The sequence below is a fragment of the Odontesthes bonariensis genome, chromosome 5 (genome assembly GCF_027942865.1).
Source record: "Odontesthes bonariensis isolate fOdoBon6 chromosome 5, fOdoBon6.hap1, whole genome shotgun sequence".
In the NCBI taxonomy this organism is placed as follows: domain Eukaryota; kingdom Metazoa; phylum Chordata; class Actinopteri; order Atheriniformes; family Atherinopsidae; genus Odontesthes; species Odontesthes bonariensis.
This window is the reverse complement of record NC_134510.1, coordinates 5,380,329-5,386,328: the sequence shown is the minus strand read 5'-3', so window position 1 is coordinate 5,386,328 and position 6,000 is coordinate 5,380,329. Positions and strand designations below refer to the sequence as shown.

The following is a 6,000-nucleotide window of genomic DNA, read 5'->3' as shown; positions in this document are numbered from 1 at the left end:
CATCATCTACTGCACATAAATTGTCATTTTAATCCAGTTGTTTTAAAGCAGCCAAAGACACAGCTGGTGATGCGTTGAACTTTAAGATAGCCTCTACATTACAGTCGTTTTTTATATAATAGTTTGACACACAACACGCCGAATGGAGACGGTACTTGCATGTACCGGACAGCTTTGTAAAGTTATACCATCATAAAACACACATCTTGACTTGTTGACGTTATTTACTTACCTCAGTAATTAATCCGATGATGAATGATGATGAACGGTGCTAGTGGCAGCAGCAGCCTGGCGACCCGGTTAACTATGGCCGTTTCTCAACTAATACTTTGTAATAAGAGATGTATAACAGACATACATATATAACATTTGTAGAAATTAAATACTGTTATGACTAGCAATACCGTGTAACAAATTTCCGCGATCTCTGTTCCTAGCGGTATCTCTCCTCACTCTGGTCTGCCTCTTTCTGGCTAGCAACTGCCGTACTCTATTCTGATTGGCTAGCCAAACGAGTCTACCTGTAAATGCGCCAAAATATCCCCCAGAGGCCAAAGAGTGCAATGCATCCGTGGTGTAAGAACTTCCATTGAAAATGAATGAGAAAAGTTAAGAGAGTTAATCTTAAAGGATAAGACCGGTTTTTTGACATTGGGCCCTTGATTTCACATTATAACATGATGTTCTACTCACCCCTGCTTGTTGTTGGTCATTTGGAGCTGTTCAGAAGATATTCGCGAGGCGTCTGGCTGCTCTCTTGAGATATTCGGCCATGAAACGGTTTCCTATGGGCAAGCTTATACAGGCACAAACTATGCTGTTTATAATTTATTAATTACTCTACACTAGCACTGATAACGTGGAGGTGCGTCGCTTACTTAAAAAAATCCGGGTTACTAATTTTGAATTTTAGCGGAATGAATAAATAGGCAGCAGGTCTGTGGGCTGTCGGTGGCAGTAGGACGACGATGACGTCAGTAACACCCACTTTACGACAAAAAAATCAAAATTACAATAACCCGGATTTTTTTAAGTAAGCGACGCACCTCCACGTTATCAGTGCTAATGTACAGTAATTAATAAATTATAAACAGCATAGTTTGTGCCTGTATAAGCTTGCCCATAGGAAACCGTTTCATGGCCGAATATCTCAAGAGAGCAGCCAGACGCCTCTCGAATATCTTCGGAACAGCTCCAAATGTTCAACAACAAGCAGGGGTGAGTAGAACATCATGTTATAATGTGAAATCAAGGGCCCAATGTCAAAAAACCGGTCTTATCCTTTAACTATCGGAGACTCCCGCGCAGCTGACCTGGGTTCGATTCCCGCCCAATGCATTCTCTGCTCCTTGTATAACCAGCTTTCAAATGTACCTTGCTATCTCTACCTCTGCTCACGCAATGAGTGGCTTGAAGGCAAAACACAGTCTCAAGCTTAATACACTCTAGCAACTCTTCAACCAAGGAAGCATGTTTTGCCATGACTCTTCAGTTAAAGTTATGGTCTGTTATCTCATGTGCATTCTAAGTTCCTCCTTTACCAAGCAGGTAGGCAAGATAAGATTCCCCAGTGCCGTACGATACAAAAAACTGGCCTCCCTCAAACTCAATCCGAAACGGAAGGATGGACGGCCAGCACCTGCCAGATCGCCAAATACTCCAAATCCGTGGGCAAAAACATTTTTTCCGGCAATTGACCATAACATTTTTCTTCTTCCATATCATTCTTGGATGAACCAGCCCATGTCATTTAATGACAAATGGCATTTCTATTTGCTGCTCAAATTGTTATTAAGCACCGTGTTACACATCAAAGTATCAGAAAAACTTGATCATTCTTTTAGTTTTTAAAAGCCACAATGGTCCTAGAGCTGCTGGAAAGAGTTTAGTGAGCCCTTCTCTAAAGAGAAGTAGTAAATCTGCTGGCTGTAAAGTGTTATTTCAAATCAAGTGGTGAGCATAGGATGACTCCTTACATACCAACGTCCTTTTGAATATGTGACGGGGCTCGATTAAACTGACATTCTAGTCTTGTCATTGGAAAACAACAGCAAAACTGTCTTAGGATTATGCTACTTAGTCACAGTGCCAAAACCTGCTTCTCTCTTTCCCTGACCAGGAATCGAACCCCTGCCGCGGATGTTAGAGCGCCGAATCCTAGCCACTAGACCATCTGGGACCCGAAAGAACACAGGAGACAGGGCGGATTCTACATCGGTGAGCCTTTCATTTGTTTTCCTCTGCGCAGGGGGGCTGCTGAAATTGTTATAATTGATTGTTGAGCCAAGAGGAGCTGAATGTTTGAATCGAGATAAAAATTGGGCGAACAGCAGCTTATGTTAGATGTCTTTTTTAAGCAGACGGCTGTGAAGAAGCTGGGCGTGCGAATTGTGTTGAAATTATATTTTTTGTTGTGATTAAGAAGGACTAGTCGCTATTGCCCAAGCAGGAAATTAATCGATGAGTTCAAACTGGATTGATGGATACGCTTAAAGAAGCGAACAGGTTATTTTAGCAATCGTTCATGGTGCCTCTTATAACCAACAGCCATCCTTCAATGCATTGGGGGGGGAATACTCGCGGAAGTACGGAGCACATTAATTATTAAATATATGTGGAAATCATTTTTACTAGTCAAGGAGTAGACTAATGCTTATAATTGATTGACTTGCGAACAGAAAAAGTTTGAAGGTGGAATCAATAAGCATTTCAAGAAAACTCTGAAAAGTAAAATCCAGTCTATAAGGGGCACATTTTAAATATATGTTTATATCATTTTATATCTGCTGAGAACTCTTTGGAGTTATCCGAGACCTCAGTATAAAGACATTTTGAGAAGAAAATTCAAATTCGATCCTGAATCGGCCAAAGGAGAGATCATAAAGAGGTCACAGCGAGGCTGATAAAGTACACGTCAGCATCTGTTGCTTTGGTCCCCAGAGACCATATTACTGAAGGCTTATAGAGAAAACACATTTTGTATTTCATATATTGCCTACACCAATATCTCCTGAAAAAGTCTAAATGAAAGAAATTGATAATTTAAAATTGTGAAGATTTGAACGGTGACTGACAAAACTCCTGACCGACTGACTTGGGGTGTGTAACCGGTTTGTCTCTGTCTTTGTCTCTGTCATTGTGTGTGAAATCCTGCTGTGTTATGGGAATCTGAAAAAGTTATTTTGTGTGAGAAATCAAGGTTCCAACTCATCTCCTCTCCTTGACTTTTGAGTATTTTGAGTCATTTTGAGCATTTAGGATTAAGAACACACGCGTAGTTTTGGTGAATATAATCGAAGTTCCATACACATTTGCACATAGAGTTAACACAACGTCTTACATATATAATCTTAGGCTAAATAAAAGATTAAGTGAGTGCAGAGCCACTCAGATTTGCATCATGGTTATAATTGCCGCATTGATAGTTTGTTGAAATAAGGTGTTGTTACAGTGATGAGCTGTGAGTTTTAAATGCTGTATGTTGATTTCTTTAAATATTGTGAAGTTTTATTGAGTGCATCCTATTATTATTTAATTATTGAATACCGCTGTGATTTGTTTTAGGTTTCTAAATTCTGTTTTCAACAGGCTAGTTGGATGTGTGTGGGTTTCAGGAGGGAGAGCGAGGTGCTGCGGGTGCACGCCGGGTGTCCGCTGTTTGTGCGGGTGCACGCCGTTTGTCCTTGACATTCTTATGCTATTTCCACACTCACAAATGTTCGTGTGTAATCACATTTTCTTTCCTTTTTGTTTTCCAGAGCACTTTATGGTTGAACTGTAATACTCATTAGTTTTCTTTAAGTGCTAATTGCAGAGTTGGTATCAGTCAAGTAAATGAGGGTTTCGCAAACTTAGGGGAGAGGTTTTGCCGCTAAGCCATTTGTTTGTCACGCCATTCGACGTGATTTTTGACATTCCTGGGGCCCGTTGCACAAAAGTAGGATTTAGACATCCAAGATGAATTACTTATCCAGGTTCAAGGAATCCAAAACATGGGCGCCCAGGCTTAGTTGGTTGCACAAAGGCCAAGCCAGGATGAGCAGACACGGATTCCTCAAGCCAGGTGAAACCGATCCTGGATAAGTGCTGCACACGGCTTGCTTAAATAGACCCCACGATCGATCATAGATTCACTGATTCACCATGGCAACAAGGGCGGCGTATTTCTCCCCAGCGGAGCAAGAACTATTAATGGAAGCATGTGAAGAGGTGAAGGAGAAAATAAAACAACAAGGAAATACTGCCACAGTTAAAAAACAAAGGGAGCAAGCGTGGCAAACCATTGCTGACCGCCTGAATGCGTAAGTAGTGCACAAATGCACACTCACCACTCCACTGAAACTATCACAATTAGGCTACAATCCAAATAAAATGTTAATTAACATATTTGAAAACATATTTGTAGCCTACTTTGATTATGAATAAGTTGAAATTGACTGCATGTGAGTGAAACTATCTAAATGTAACTCCATGCTCCTCCACTGTTTCATTGTGTGTGTGCGTGTGTTTTTGTGTGTGTAGATTTAACATGACTGGGCCAAAACGGACATGGCAGCAAGTCAAAGTAAAATATAAGAACATCCTGCAGAATGGTAAGTCCCCTGACAAATACTTAACAAGTGTACTTTTTATTAAGAATGTGCCTGCCCACACATTGCCTGTACTGTTTTAGCAGTGGAAAAAAAACAACGCAATTAAAGGACTTGCAAGCATCTTCATCTCCTTCCCTGGGCATAGAAGACTCTGTGACATCAAGGAAGAGTTCTATAGGATTGCAGGTAAGAAAAACAATTAAAAAATTACAGTTACAATTACAATGTTAACATTCAGAGTAAGATACTCATTGCATCGTATTACAGGTTTCCCCAATGTCATTGGTGCAGTGGACTGCACACACATCAAAATAAAATCCCCCTCAGGTGGCCATGAGGGGGATTTTGTGAACAGGAAAAACTTCCACAGCATCAATGTACAGGTGAACATGACTTTTGATAAAGTTAATTAATGAACACTGTACATTGCCTGTGATGTGCATTAATTGGTTTAACATCTTATCATTTCAGATGGTCTGCAATGCTGACTATTTGATCAGTAATGTTGTGGCAAAGTGGCCCGGCTCGGTCCACGACTCCCGAGTGTTTTGGAACTCAGATATCTATCGGCGCCTATCACAAGGTGAGCCACAGAACCTCTATTGATAACCACTTTTAACATCATGGCTGTGTTAAGAATGTCACTACTTATGAGGTTGTGATGGTAACATTTTGTATTCACAGGTGAATTCCTGGGTGTATTGCTGGGTGACAGAGGGTATGCCTGCCAGCCTATTCTGCTCACTCCATTTGCAGACCCTCTGGAGGCAAAACTGGCATACAACCATGCCCATGCCACAACAAGGGCCCGGATAGAAATGACATTTGGCCTACTGAAGGCACGCTTTCAGTGTCTGAACCACCTGAGAGTTAGCCCAGACAGGGCTTCCACAATGTGGCCTGCCTGAGAAAGGAGAGGGCCCCCAGAGTGCCAGCTCTCATAGACTGGGACATTCCTGCCATCTTCCCGGATGACGACTGTGGTCGGCTGGTCAGAGACCAATATGTGTTAAATTATTTAAATTAATACGCCTGTTGATTTAATTCAATTCAAAATTCAATTCAAAAATACTTTATTTATCCCAGAGGGAAATTAAATGTTGATGTAGCTCAATTAAATCAAAGAGTTATTATAGATGCTGATGGCTGTGGGCAGGAAAGATTTCCTGTAGCGGTCCGTTTTGCATCCAAACTGAAGAAGCCTTTGACTGAAGAGACTCTGTTTTCTGATAACAGTCTCATGGAGAGGATGTTCAGGGTTGTCCATAATTCTCTTGATTTTATGCAAAATCCTTCTTTGCATTATTGTCTCCAGAGGTTCCACAGTCGTCCCCAGAACAGAACCAGCCTTCTTTATCAGGTTGTTGAGTCTTTTTAGGTCCCTGGTTCTGATGCTGCTGCCCCAACA

At 41.2% G+C, this 6,000-nt stretch overlaps 1 long non-coding RNA gene across 1 annotated transcript; it reads left to right on the top strand.

Moving 5' to 3' along the window:
• Nucleotides 1–4,241: 4,241 nt before the first annotated feature.
• LOC142380641 (uncharacterized) lies at nucleotides 4,242–5,157 on the top strand. Its single transcript, XR_012769846.1, has 3 exons — nucleotides 4,242–4,301; nucleotides 4,522–4,592; nucleotides 5,064–5,157. It is a non-coding gene; the product is annotated as an uncharacterized LOC142380641 (long non-coding RNA).
• The last annotated feature ends 843 nt before the right edge of the window (nucleotides 5,158–6,000 follow it).